The 14915-nt window shown below is 46.4% G+C and overlaps 4 pseudogenes; all 4 read left to right on the top strand.

The window, feature by feature from the left end:
- The first annotated feature begins 325 nt into the window (after positions 1-325).
- Positions 326-4812, top strand: LOC112875945 (annotated as a pseudogene).
- Positions 2994-3568, top strand: LOC112878266 (annotated as a pseudogene).
- A 1292-nt stretch (positions 4813-6104) lies between the features above and the next one.
- Positions 6105-8508, top strand: LOC112876704 (annotated as a pseudogene).
- A 3432-nt stretch (positions 8509-11940) lies between these two features.
- LOC112874282 lies at positions 11941-14293 on the top strand (annotated as a pseudogene).
- Positions 14294-14915: the final 622 nt, after the last annotated feature.

Below are 14915 nucleotides of genomic sequence, written 5' to 3'. Positions count from 1 at the left end.
TAGGATCTGGGCCAAGTGAACGAAACCGAAGGCTCGAAAGCCCAGATGCTCTTGGGTTTTCTCACGCACGAACTGGCCCACGAGGCCACGAAAGCTGATCGCTTGCTTGGTGGCCCGGGTGCTTTGGAAGAGTCGTTGTTGATGCACGTGATACACGTGGTCTGCTCATTTGCAGCAGCTCAGCTGGCCCCTTGGCCTGCAGCGCCCGATACGTCCGTACAGGGCACAGCTGCCGGAGGCTGCCAGCCATCCTTGTCGCTGATTCACTCGCTACCCTTCCGGACACCGGCAACCGCTGCTCCCGCCACTCCTCAGCGGTGTTGGCATGAGGGATCTCTTCTACAGGTAACAAACAGCTCAGGATTATATTTAAATCTTCCCTGATCGTTTGGATCTTGATGCTTCTTCCATGGCTACACCTGCATTGCACATTCACAATTACAGGTACGATATTTTGGTAGAGAACATCATGGACCCTGCTCATCTACCGTATGCGCACAAGGGCCTGGTGCCTGCGTTCCGCGAAAAGGAAGACCCCGGAAGATATGTCCTTAATCTGAAACGAATACCATCTCTTATCTTGACACCTGTTTTCCAAACAAAAAGAAGGCTGGAATAGGTGAACGCTGGATAACAATAGTAGCATCTTCGCCACTGATTGGTCCATTCCTTCACTGTTGAGCACGACCAAGAAGGCGGTGACCCATTCAAGATGAAGATCGAGCTGGCGAACATAGATGGGTACTTGTCGACGATGGAAGGCGGCAGCATCCTGTTCAAGGCGCCATGCACATTCCATGGCTCATCGACTGACGAAGTGGTATGCATCTCCAGACCTCCTGTCCCCTTGTCTGTGCAAATGAAGTGGTAGGGAGTCCATGGAGTCATCGTTACAACTTACAAGCTTGCCCCTGTAGGCCGCTGACGGCAAGACGGCTCCTTGGCTCATGCTTGTGGCCTTTTGCATTCCGGTTGCTCCTGGGAGGAGCAGATTGATCTGGACGTTCCCGAGGAATGTTGGGGTTTGGCTCTACAAGATGGTACCACGGTGGTTATCTCACATGGTCTCAAATCGTGTGTTGGGACTCAGATGTTTGCCTCCTCCATTTTGAGGTAATTTAACTGAAAGGGAAATGCGTGAACATTACGCGTCACTACATGTCAAGTTAGATACAAATATGCAAATATTATGCGCCAGGACATTCCAATCCTTCTGCTTATATAGATATATGAGTGGACTTGACACATTTGTTCTTTCATCCTCCCTGCCAAACCCTTTTGCAGGAGCGAAATTATGCTGGTGTAGGCCTTGATAACCGGCAAAAGGCTTGCTATGGGCCTGTTTGGAGTCCTACCTAAGGCGCCACAGCCTAACCTTAGGCGTGCCAAACCCTGTTAGGCAAGCGTTTGGCTGCTATACTAAGGCTAGGCGCGCCACACTTTTGAGGCGGGGCGTACGCAGCTTGCCACACGAAAACGCGCCGCACCTGGGGCGCTCGATTTGGCCGCCACAGACGCGAATCGCGCCGCACCGTACCCGTTCGCGTGGATCTCCCCCGCCGCCAGGTACTCCCCCGCCGCCGGGTGCGCCCCGCGCCGCCGCCCCCACCCCCCACCCCCCACCCCGGGCAGAACAGGCCGCCGGCGGGAGCAGGACGCTAGCCCGCTCTGCGGCCCTCCCCCCCGCGGCAGAGTAGGAGCAGGACAGCCCGCCCCCCGCCGCCCGGCCGCGCGGAGCAGTTGCGCCCCCCCCCCCATCTGTGTATATTTCTCTAAACATTTTTTTTCTTTTTCCAGGAATAATTCTCAAGCAAGACCATCATCTTTTGTTGCAAGGTACAACTATCCTTTACATTTTACTTGTGTCGTATATGTTGTATGCATTCTAAAATAGTTCTTATGTATAGATGGGTGCAATGAAGGATTATCTAGAGTATTATTATTATGATTATAACATTCGAAGAAGAAGGTTGCTTGTTTGCATAGCCATCTGTGTTTGTATATTGTGGTACAAGTTACAAGAAAATAGATTGATGAGGAGGCCCAAATATGGTTCTTCGTTAGAAAGAGATTTGGAAAGAGAAAGGAGGTTAAACCGTTTATATAACGAGACTGAGGCTAATTGTATTAGTGAGTTACGCATGAGTAAAACTGTTTTTCACCGGTTATGTTGTCTTTTGAGGTCCCGTGGATTATTAGAGGACAGTATTAATGTGCCAATTGAAGAACAAGTGGCTATGTTCTTGAAATTTGTTGGTCATAGATGGACAAATAGATCAGTTGCCTTTGAGTTCTTGCGGTCCGGAGAGACAGTTAGTAGATATTTTAATGTTGTTTTGGAAGCTTTATGTGTCTTGTCTCGTGATATCATTACCATGAGAACCACGAAGACACATCTAAAGATAACCACCAGCCCGGGAAGATTTTACCCATACTTTGAGGTAACATATATATAATTGGAATTCATCCTTATATTAATTTGTAGTACTCAATAACTGAACCACTGTTTTTGTGTGTTAGAATTGTGTAGGAGCACTGGATGGCACGCATATACCGGCATCGGTTCCTATATATATGCAAGATAGGTTTAGGGGGAGAAAGCACTATCCAACGCAAAATGTATTAGCTGCCGTGGATTTTGACCTTAGGTTTACATATGTGTTGGCTGGATGGGAAGGATCAGCTCATGATTCCTTTGTGCTCCAAGATGCATTATCACGACCCTCGGGCTTAAAATTCCCAGAAGGTACAAGTTAAATCATTAATATATTATGTTTTAGGCAACAGCTTTGGGCAAAAGTGGTAACACATTTGATGCTTCAAGATCTATGGTCATCATATCTGATTCAGAGAAGGTTAATCTAAAGGTATGCACTATGTTTCAACCTATTTTTGTCAACATTTTGTGAACTTATTATTAACATTTAGCACTATACTTAATGCAGGATAGGGCAAGAAGGCTCCTGTCCAAACCTATCAAGTTCTTCAGTGAAATGCAGGAGCTATTCCTTAATAGCAGCGCTGATGGTTCTCTTGCCATGGACGCCAACACTTGCATGAATAAGGCTCAAGCTGATGAAGAAAATGATTATGATGATGATTTATGCAATGACTTATCCAACTATGCCCAAGCTGAGGATGATCTAGGTGATGATTCTGACACTTTACCTTCTCCTTTAAGTGGTATGGCTAGCATGGGATCTCAAGTGGCTGAGCAAAGCTCATCTAGCTCGGGAGTCAAGCGTCCAAGAAGTGAAAGCAGGCCTCCCAAGAGAGATGTGAGACCAAAGAGCCGGATGTCCAAGGTGGAGATATGATCGCAACTACTTTGGTGGATCTTCAAAATGAAATCAAGAAGCCAGCACCTCCTCCACCAATTATACGCAATTCTGATGAAATAGTGTGGGAAAGACTTGAAAAGATGACTCTAACCACTGGTCAAAAGGTTATGATAGGAGAATATATAGCACATAAAAACCAAAAGGGGATGCGTGGTTTCTTATCAGCCGTATCTGAGACAACATTCGAGTCATGGATCTTCAAGTTCCTTAGTGACCAGGGGGTGTGAGTTGGTTAGGTGTGGTTCGCTGCTCCTTTTTTGTCAGGTAATACATGCTGTATTTCAACAATCCTTGTGATTATTATTTGCACTTTGCTAAAAAGATGTATTTCGCACTGGTTATAGGCTCATCGAGTACTCAGCTGCAGGATGGTTGTTTTGCACTTGTTCAAGGCTGATTGGAGCATGGTGGATGGTTCTTTTGCACTTGTTCTCATGCATCAGGGCTGATGGAGATGCATGGTGGTGGTGGTAGCTGCTGCACCACCCTTTTGTTAACTGAAATTAGAATCTGTTTACAGTTAGTGGGTACTCAAACTCATGTGAGCCTCTAAAGTTATTTATATTGCTGTTATAAACTTATTTAGCAGCTGTTTGTGGACTTATATTACTGTTACAAATTATCGTTAACATGCAATGCATAGTTGCTGGATTTGTGCGGATGTTATATTGATTTGTTACTTTTTTATCTTATGACACAACCCAAAACGCTTTATTAATTTATATGGTATGAATGAAGTGAAGTGTGGTGGCAATTCAAACAGCTGCCACATATTTTTAGGTGTGCCTAACTTGAGGTGGGGTATCAATCCAAACAGGTGCCACACTTTTTCAGATTTGCCTAACTTTAGGCGTGGCAGCAAACCAAACACAAGCTTAGAGTGAGCTGCCTTAGGCGCGCCACAGGTGTGGCACATGCCTAACCTTAGGCTTAGGCAGGTTAGGCAAGACTCCAAACAGACCCTATGTTCCCACATCTTCACATAGCATGATCATCGCCTTCAGGAACTGGTTTAAGCAGTACCGCAAGAATCAAGTAGCCTGGCAACCCCACAGGTTGGTCAACTGCCACCAAACCAAGGAAAAGCTCCTGGAGAGGTAAATAATAAGCCTATGAAGATCTATCTCCAGTCTCTGAAATGGCTCCAAACATCAAGCGCTGCAGACTCAACGGTGCAGGATGTAATGCGTTATTTCCTACTGGTGTCCATAGGTACTGGTCGCACGTTGTGCAATGCACAAGCTGCAGCTCTGCCTTGAAGGCAATGAGGGCACTTGAGGTTGCACTGCAGGTCCTGTCGATCACAACCATCGGTTTCTTAGCCATCACCAACGGAACGCTCGTCACAACAACTATCCAGAGAACTGCGGTCATGTCTACAGCCGTGATGTGCTTCATCGCGTCTCGTTAGCTTGCAAGTTTCAGTGAGAAGAACTTCTATTTTCAGGATTATGTCCATGCTTACAAGTGATAGTTCGAAAGGACCGTTCATGATTCATGCTAAGCTAGGGATTGCAAATTGTGATAAAAGGGGCCATCTAGTAGAAAATGATTTTCACCATTTTGCCTAAATTGTGATAATCAGGAAATGTCTAAATTGTTTCCAGTTTCAGATATTTGCCTTGAATACAAAATAGGATACGGTATTGCGGCTTCACTATTATGAAAAAACCATAATGGAAGCATTCGATTGAAACCCCCTTGATATCATTTGTGAATCAGTAATTTGGCAAAACTCCAAATTAGCACAATACTATACATAGGAACAATCGATCAATATTTCACGAGCTAGGCAGACATGTGATGATCACTTTGTTTATTAAAGGGTAAAATCCAGTTTACGTCCTACTGCAAAAGTCCGATTTTAACATTAAACTACAAAACCAGATAAGAGATGTCATCCAATTGTCGAAACCGGGTAAATTTGGCCCTTTGGAAGGTGGTTTTCCATTTTATGAAAGTTAAAAATATTCAAATTTAAACTAAAAAATTCATAAGTAATTCATTTCAAATCCAAAAAATATGAAATGAGTATCAAAGTTTTTCTAAAAATGTAACATATCTATTGTCACTATACTTGTCAGTTATTCGGATCTAATTTTTTATATTTATAACATTATTTTTAAATAAATAAGATTCAAATAGAGCAATGATAGATAGATTATATTCTTAGAAAAATTTTGGTACTCGTTTCATATTTTTATGATTTAAAATAAATTAGTTTTGATTTTTTAGATCTAATTAGAATTTTAAAAAAAAATTTAAAAAATACAAAACCACCCTAAGGTTCAAATTTGCCTGGTTTCAACAGTTGAATGGCCTTTCTTATCCGATTTTGTAGTTTAAGTTTGAAAGTCGGATTTTTGCTATAGTTTAAGGGTGTAAACAGGAGTTTTCCCTTTATTAAAATTGTATTTTAGAACAACAAAGTCTTCAAACATACATTTTAATCATTGATTGAATTTATCGCTGGTAGCTACAGAAAATGGAGGTGATCAAACATGTCACAATCTTTTTCTAGATCCTGGATATCATGTAAGATAAGATGTTTGTTTAGTTAGGTTGCTTCTTGCATTAGATTGAAAACGTACAATAGCCACACTCTGACATGTTGTCCCGGGTATGAATCATATGCGCTGCTGAAATATCTGCCAGTCATTTCCAAACACAGATCCGGGTACAGTGGCCGCCGGTGTCTGCTTCGCTTGCTGATGCCATCCCATCGCGACCGCCCGTCCGCGGGTCCGCGCCGGTGACTGGAAACCATTTCCAAACGAACGCGAGGCGAGACCGAAGCAGCAGCAGCAGCTCAGATATGTCCTGCAGCGCCGGAGAGGGTTAGTCGCCGGCAGCTTCCGGCCGGCGCTGTATCGCTCGCTGTATACATTACCGATCCAACCACCCGCTACTCTTCCGGCACTCCCCGAGAGCAGGCTCCTCCTTGCTTCTTGCCACTCGATCGCCGCCCGCGTCATGGATCCCCTCTCCCTCCTACTACTCCCGCGCGCCTCGCGTCCCTTCGGCACCACCGCCGTGTCATTGAGGTCTGCAGGGCTAGGCGGCGCCCGCGTCGTCCACCCACGACGGCGGCGCCATGGGGCCGGCCGCCGGCTGTCCACGGTGTCAGTCGCGGCGCTGGGGGCGCCGCGGGCCGAGCAAGCGCCGGTGCCCGCAGAGAAGCAGTTCGACTGGCTGGACCAGTGGTACCCGCTCGCCCCCGTGGGCGAGCTCGACCCGCGCGCGCCGCACGGCTCGGCCTCCGCGTCGTCGCCTGGTACGACCGCGGCGCCGGCGCGTGGCGCGTGTTCGACGACGCCTGCCCGCACCGCCTCGCGCCGCTCTCCGAGGGCCGCGTCGACGGCAAGGGCCGCCTCCAGTGCGTGTACCACGGCTGGTGCTTCGACGGCGCCGGCGCCTGCCAGTTCATCCCCCAGGCCCCCGCCCTCGGCCCCCCGGCGCACAGGAACAGCAGGGCGTGCGCGGCGTCGTACCCCAGCGTGGTCCAGAACCAAGTCCTGTGGTTCTACCCGAGGACGGAGGCCGAGTACAAGGACGTGCTGCGGAAGTGAGGAGGAAGCGCCCGCCGTACTTCGCCGAGATCGACGACCCGTCGTAGCACACCGTGTTCGGCATAAGGGATTTCCTCTACGGGTCGGTGATTAACTAGAGGCTCAATCTTTTCCTTCTTTTTCTTCTGGATCTTGATGCTTCTTCCTTCCGTTGCTATGCCTTTGATCCAACATTTCATTTGCAGGTTCGACATCATGATAGAGAACCTCATAGACCCTGCTCATGTCCGATACGCGCACAGGGGGATGCTACCTACTTTCCCCAACGAGCAAGATCCCGGAAGATAAGTCCCTGATCTGACATGAGTATCATATCATCACTTAGCTTTGCCATCTCAAATCAGTCTGCTGTTTCAACCAAGAATTCCATGCAGCTGACTGGAAATGTTCAGAATTCCATGCAGCTAACTGGAAATGTTCATTCTTTCACAGTTGAGCGTAACCGAGAAGGCGGCGACCCGGTCAAGATAAAGATAGAGCAAGCTGGCATAGATGTGTTTCTATCGATCATGGAAGGAGGCAACTTCCAATTCAAAGCACCGTGCACGTTACAGGGCACAAATCCTAGAAAAGTGGTATGCCTACTCTCCTAGTATTTGTCAATGCAAGTATGCATGAATTGTTTTGCTTTCTAGATCACTCTAGCGGGTCTTTGCTCCAACTGTTTATGCATGCAGAACGTCGATGGTGAGATGGAGCCCTGGTTCATGTTCGTGATCTTCTGCGCTCCAGTTTCTCCGGGGAGGAGCAGGTTGATCTGGTTGTTCCCCAGGAATGGCGGGGGTTTGGCTCCACAAGATCACAACGCGGTCGTACTCCCACATGTTCACAAAATCGTATATTCGACTCTGATCTTTACCTTCTCCATATTGAGGTAACTGAACTTTGAAAAAAAAAAGGTGTTCCTTTGCTTCTCCCTGCTAACTAAAACCATTTTGCAGGAGCGAAATTTTGCCACCGTGGGTCTTGATAACTGGTACCAAGCTTGCTATGTGCCCACGTCATCAGACGGCATGGTCATCGCCTTCAGGAACTGGTTCAGAACGTACTGCAAGAATCAGATTATTTGGGCAACCCCACAAGTGGACCAGCTGCCATCGATCCAGGCAAAGGATGAGCTCCTCGACAGGTAAACAAGTAGCATGGTCTACTATCAGTCTGTCACCAATTCTCCATGGTGGCCTAAAACAAAAAAAAAATACTGAAGCTTGTGATGCATTATTGCATTTTTTTTCTGATGGCGTCAACAGGTACTGGTCGCACGTCGTGCAGTGCAGGAGCTGCAGCGCCGCGCTGAAGGCCATGAAGGCGCTGGGGGTCATCCTTCAGGTGGCTTCGGTTGCCGTCATCGGCTTCCTCGCCCTCGCCAATGGGACGTTGGCCACATCGGTCGTTCATAGAGCTGTGATCGTGTCTGCGGCCGTGCTAGGTTTGCGGCATCCCTTTGGCTCGCCAGTTTCGTCGAGAAGAACTTCTATTTTGAGGATTATGTCCATGCTTTCAAGTGACACGATTAGGTGATCCTATAAGTGACTCGCTGGTTTATTTCATTCTGTTTCTGTTTATGATTAACAAGATCTTGCTGTGTACCTTGTCAACTTTTCGACCATTATGTGGTGATACAAGATCCTTGCAAAAAAGTAGAAGAAAAAAAAATGCTGATCCAACACCATTACAACAACAACAACTTAGCCTTTTGTCCCAAACAAGTTGGGGTAGGCTACAGATGAAACCCACAGAAAATAAGAAACATAAAAAGGGCACAAGCCAAAGAAAGAGTTAGGAGTTAAACAAAAAGTAACAAAGGTCACGGTTCAGGTACGTTAATTGCTAATCTCCAAGCGCTCCTATCCATAGCTAATTCCTTAGCGATATTCCACTCCTTAAGGTCTCTCTTAACCGTCTCGTCCCAAGTTAGTCTAGGTCTACCTCTACTTCTCCTGACATTATCGCCCCGCTTTAAAACTCCACTACGCACCGGCGCTTCGGGAGGCCTCCGTTGTACATGTCCAAACCATCTCAACCGATGTTGAATCAACTTCTCCTTGATAGGTGCCACTCCGACCCTATCTCGAATCTCTTCGTTCCGGACTCTATCCCTTCTTGTATGCCCGCAGAACCAACGCAGCATACGCATCTCTGCTACACTCAGTTGCTGGACATATCGCCTTTTTGTAGGCCAACATTCAGCACCGTATAGCATCGCCGGGCGAATCGCCGTCCTATATAACTTATCTTTTAGCCTCTGTGGCACCTTCTTGTCACAGAGGACGCCAGAAGCCTGCCGCCACTTCAACCAACCGGCTGAAATTCTATGCCTAACATCTTCATCAATGTCTCCATTTTTCTGAAGCATTGACTCTAGATACCGAAAAGTATCCTTCTTGGCCACCACTTGACCTTCGAGGCTAACGTCCCCATCCTCATGCCTAGTCGGGCTAAAGTCGCACATCATATACTCGGTCTTGGTCCTACTCAGTCTGAACCCCCTCGACTCTAACGTGTGTCTCTGCAGCTCCAACTTCATATTAACCCCTGCCCTACTCTCGTCAACTAGCACCACATCATCAGCAAAGAGCATACACCAAGGGATATCACCCTGTATGTCCCTTGTGACCTCATCCATCACCAAAGCAAATAGATAAGGGTTCAATGCTGACCCCTGATGTAGTCCTATTTTAATTGGAAAGTCACTGGTATCGCCATCACATGTTCGAACGCAAGTCATCGCATCCTTGTACATATCTTTAACGAGGGTAATATACTTAGTTGGGACTTAGCTGATCCAACACCATTGTCCTTGTAAAAAGAAAAAAATGTTGAGATAATCCAACGCACCAAGGTTTTCCTGGTTACTTAGAATTTTTTTTTGCACCACTTTTATCGGGCCATTTTGATGCGTTAGACTTGGAACCGTTCATATATAGGCCCCGTGTTGTTTTAATCCGTTTGGAGCAAGAAACTCCTCTGAAGAAAGAAAAAGAAATTTGAGCCTTTGCAAGCCAAATGAACAGGTTGACCTCACATACGTAATAATACATTCCAAGGAATTTTGAGCAGAAACACCACTTGAAAGAAAATTTCAACGAAGATGAACTGGACCACTTTAAATAGCCTGAGAGTAAATTAAGACAATCTCTATACACGATTCATGTACCAAAAGCTGCCGGCTAGCGTGGCCACGTTGCCGGCTATTCCCGACCGTCAGATCGGCTGGATGGACGGCTAAGATCATGCAAGTCCTGATTATTTTTCAAAAAATCCTCGAACTTTAGATAAATCAACCCGCAGTCCAGTCTCCTCTTTTTCAGGTGATTTTGCGAAAAAGTTCATATTTTTTCTTAAAATCAACTCACAGTCCAACCTTCCTGGTTCAGGGAAATTTGCAAAGAAAACCTTAAATTTTCATAAAATCAATCCTCCATCCTGATCCTCTCTCATGATTTTTTTATAAAAAACCATCAGATCTTAATTTAAGTAAATCAAACCACAACTCATTCCATCCATTACTTCTACATGAGCAACATTATACGTACAATTTGAACACCAAAACATGTTGAAGTCAAAAGTTGTTTGATATAGAATTTGATCAAAAATTTAAAAACTACAACTTCATTATAGAACAAATTTTAAAATTCAAAACGCTTTCACAATTTATTTGCACAAATGCTTGCATGCGATCCATCGTACCTACAATATAGACACCAAAACGTCCTCAAATTAAAAACTGCTCAATACAAAAGTTGCTTAGAATTTTAAAATCTACAGCTTTATTATATAGTACAATTTTAAATTTAAAACACTTTTACAGTTCATCCACATAAATATTTACGTAAGATCTATTCTACCTACGATTCGGACACCGAAACGTCTTTATGTCAAAAAGTTTTGAATACAAAAATTGCTCAAAATTTTAAAACCAAAAGCTTTGCTACACAACAAATTTTTAAAATAAATAATAATAAAAAATACTATAACCAAAAATGCTAAATATAAAAAAGATAGTAACCAAATTATACCTCGGGAAAAAATCATAGTTTCATTTTGATACCCAAAATAATAAATTACTCAAATAATAGCGCCACGACGTAGAGTGCCCAGAACATATACCAAGCGCAACAATGGGTCGCAGACCATGACGCCCATGCGAAAATAACAAAGCGACGAATCTCTCTTACCTACGTTGCTTAAAAATTATACATTTTCCTAATATGTACTACTTTATATATAAACTAAAGTCTATAGCAACAATAATACTACAACACGAAATACACGCTCTGCGCGGCATGCCTTTCTAGTATTTTGTATAGGGGTAGAGACAAACTAGAATATTTACGATAGTAGTTTTTTTCTTTTGCCACGTTGTTTCTATGGGCCCCGCCTACATGTGTATGAGTTGGGCTTCGAGCCTGGGCCCATTTATTAACAAGTATGTGTTGTTTTTTATCAACAGGTTATGTGACTCGTGAGCCCTCCATTTCTGGGCCTGTTTAGTTTGCGTGCCGTAAAGGTAAAAAAACTTTTTGCAAAGAAATCTTACCAATTTAAAGTACTAAATGAAGTCTATTTATAAAACTTTTTGTATGGATGGGTTGTAAATCAAGAGACGAATCTAATGATGCTAATTAATCCATGGTTAAGCAATAATTAGTGGATGGTTACTGTAGCATCACTGTTGCAAATTATGGATTAAGTAGGCTCATTAGATTCGTCTTGCGATTTACAGCCCATCCATGTAAAAGGTTTTGTAAATAGACTTCATTTAGTACTTCAAATTAGTAAGATTTTTTGAAAATTTTGCGTTTACGACTTTTTTGCGTTTACGGTTTGTGAACTATACAGGCCCTTTTCCACTTTTGTCCAATCATTGCAGATGCATGCGTGCGTGCACTGAGCAGTGAGTACGACAAGCACCGTCGGCGGCAGCTGCGCCTGTCCAGTCGCTGCTATGACTGCCCCCTCTCCAGTCGCTTGACTATTATTCCAACAAAGCACGACATGACCTTTATTGCAATCCAAATCGAAATGTGAAGCATGTGATCTACACAGTACAGCACCACAGTGGCTGATCGGATAGCTGCCGACCCGACTACCCGAGTGCTGATTGAATTTCTTATGGATCCCATCGATCCCCCGATCTGGCCGCGCGTTCCTGAGCAACGAGTTCCTCGATCGCTTCTTGCTACTCGCCAGCGCGCGGGCGCCATGGAACCCCTCTCGGTCCTCCTCCAGCTCCCACGCGTCTCGCCTCACACCACCGCCGCCGCCCCGTCATTGAACTCCAGGAGGCCGCTAGGCAGGGCATGTCTCGCCCCACAACGGCGGCGTCGTGGCGCCGCCCGGCTGCCGGCCCCGGCCGTGGCCACCGAGACGCCGCTCACCGGGGAAGCGCCGTCAGGCGAGAAGGACGCGTTCGACTGGCTGGACCAGTGGTACCCGATTGCCCCCGTGTGCGACCTGGACCCGCGCGCGCCGCACGGCAAGACGGTGCTCGGCCTCCGCGTCGTCGCCTGGTACAACCGCGGCGCCGGCGAGTGGTGCGTGTTCGACGACGCCTGCCCGCACCGCCTCGCGCCAGTGCGTCGACGGCAAGGGCAGGCTCCAGTGCGTGTACCACGGCTGGTGCTTCGACGGCGCCGGTGCCTGCCAGTTCATCCCCCAGGCGCCGGCGCTCGGCCCCCCGGTGCACAAGAACCGCAGGGCGTGCGCGGCGTCGTACCCGTGCGTCGTGCAGAACGAAGTCCTGTGGTTCTACCCGAGGACGGAGGCCGAGTACAAGGACGTGCTGCAGAGGAAGCGGCCGCCGTACTTCGCCGAGATCGACGACCCGTCGTCTTACACCGTGTTCGGCATGAGAGATCTCTTCTTGGGGTAAAAAGCTCACCAGCATTTTTGTTAACCCTGATACTTCTTCCATTGCAATGCAATACCTGGATATATATGGCTCGTTCATAGATCACCAGTGCAGGTATGATGTTTTGGTAGAGAACCTCTTTGATCCTGCTCATGTCCCGTATGCGCACAAGGGGCTGCTGCCCAACTTCCGCGATGAGGAAGATCCTGGAAGATACGTCCCTAATCTCACAAGAATATCTGAATGACTGTTAGCATTCTGCGCTGCTAATTGGGGGTGTTCATTTCATCACAGTTGGGCACGATCAAGAGTGCGGTGATCCAATCACGATGAAGATAGATCGTGCCACCATAGACGGCTTCTTGTCGACGATGAAAGGAGGCAGCATCCACTTCGTGGCGCCATGCACGTTCCATGGCACACCAGCTACCAAAGTGGTATGCATCCAAGTCTCCTTTTTGTCAATGGAAGTGAAGCTGAACTCCTTTTTATTATTCTTCTTTCAAGGAATCCACGGAGCGATCTTAACATACCGGCAGTGTTGGTTGTTCTCTGCAGTATGCTGACGGCAAGGCGGCGCCATGGTTCATGCTCGTGGCCTTCTGCATTCCTGTTGCCCCTGGGCGGAGCAGGTTGATCTGGGCGTTCCCGAGGAACGCCGGGGTTTGGCTCCACAAGATCATGCCACGGTGGTTCTCCCACAGCGTCATAAATCGTGTATTGGATTCAGACATCTGCCTCATCCATTTTGAGGTAGGGAGGATTCAGACATTGTGTACATCAGTCCTTGTGACACTAAATGTGTTGTGAAAGCTACATTCTTTTTATGACATATAAAAATGGACGAGTTGAGTTACTGATCTTCTCCTTTGTCCTCCTCCTCCTCCTCCCTGCTGAATCCTTTTGCAGGAGCGCAGGGTTGCTGCCGTGGGACTTGACAGTTGGCACAAAGCTTGCTATGTGCCCACATCTTCAGATGGCATGGTCGTCGCGTTCAGGAACTGGTTTAGGAAGTACTGCAAGCATCAGGTTGGCTGGGGAACCCCACAAGTTGATCAGCTGCCGCCATCCCCTACCAAGGATAAGCTCCTGGAGAGGTAACTACCTGAAGCATCAGACACCACAGACTCGACAAGACGATGATCCTGGTGTGGATTTTGTGATGCATCATTTTCCGATGGCTTTCAACAGGTATTGGTCACACGTCGTGCAGTGCACCAGCTGCACTGTGGCGCTCAAGGCCATGAAGGCGCTCGAGGTCGGCCTGCAGGTCGCTTCAGTCGCCATTGCTGGGTTCCTCACCGCTGCCAATGGGGCGTTTCTCACATCTACTGTTCAGAGAACTATTGTTGTATCCGCGGCTCTGTTGTGCTTCCTCGCATCCCGTTGGCTTGCTAACTACATAGAGAAGAACTTTTATTTTCAAGATTATGTCCATTCTTACAAGTGATAATGAGTTTCAGAAGATCTTGCCGGTTTCTTACTAGGACCATTGGAGATTGAAGCTTGGGATGGAAATGTTTCGTCTATATATGTGCAATATGGCTGGCATGATGTGTATTTTATGATGTATATTTCAAGTCTTCTTTAGTGCTGATCCAACATCTTTAAGAAAAAAGAACATGGTGATCCCATCATTTTCTGGTACCAACTTCCAATCCAAATATAAATCGTTTTAGTTTGTAACAGACAAACTTTTGTAGCTTTGTCCATAGATAAGTAAATAAGATTTTAGCTTAATATCTCAACAAATAGTATTATGGAAGGATAATACATCAGAGTAGCATTACGTCCATGTAGCCCATAGAGCAGTAGACAAGATGATGAAGATGTTCCTTTTACACCTTCAGTCCCAAAATTATTAATTATTTTGATTTTTCCAGATTCGTAGCGGAAGGAGTAGATGTTAAAATAGCGGAGGATATGAACCCATGATGCACTACACGTGCCTACGTGTGCAGGTGCATGATGCCTGTGAATTGTGATGTACTCCCTCCGTTAAAAAGAAAAAAAATCCACGTGTGAGCAATCACCGGCTGGTGACTACCACAAGCGCAGCTGTCCAGCGCCTGACAGGCACAGCCGCGGTAGCCGGTAGCAGCTGGTCCAGCGTTGGCCGACCGCGGCCGCGATTGCGATAGCGTCCTCCAC

Source organism: Panicum hallii, chromosome 9 (assembly GCF_002211085.1).
Source record: "Panicum hallii strain FIL2 chromosome 9, PHallii_v3.1, whole genome shotgun sequence".
NCBI classification, from domain to species: domain Eukaryota; kingdom Viridiplantae; phylum Streptophyta; class Magnoliopsida; order Poales; family Poaceae; genus Panicum; species Panicum hallii.
This window is presented reverse-complemented; position numbering and strand designations above follow the sequence as displayed.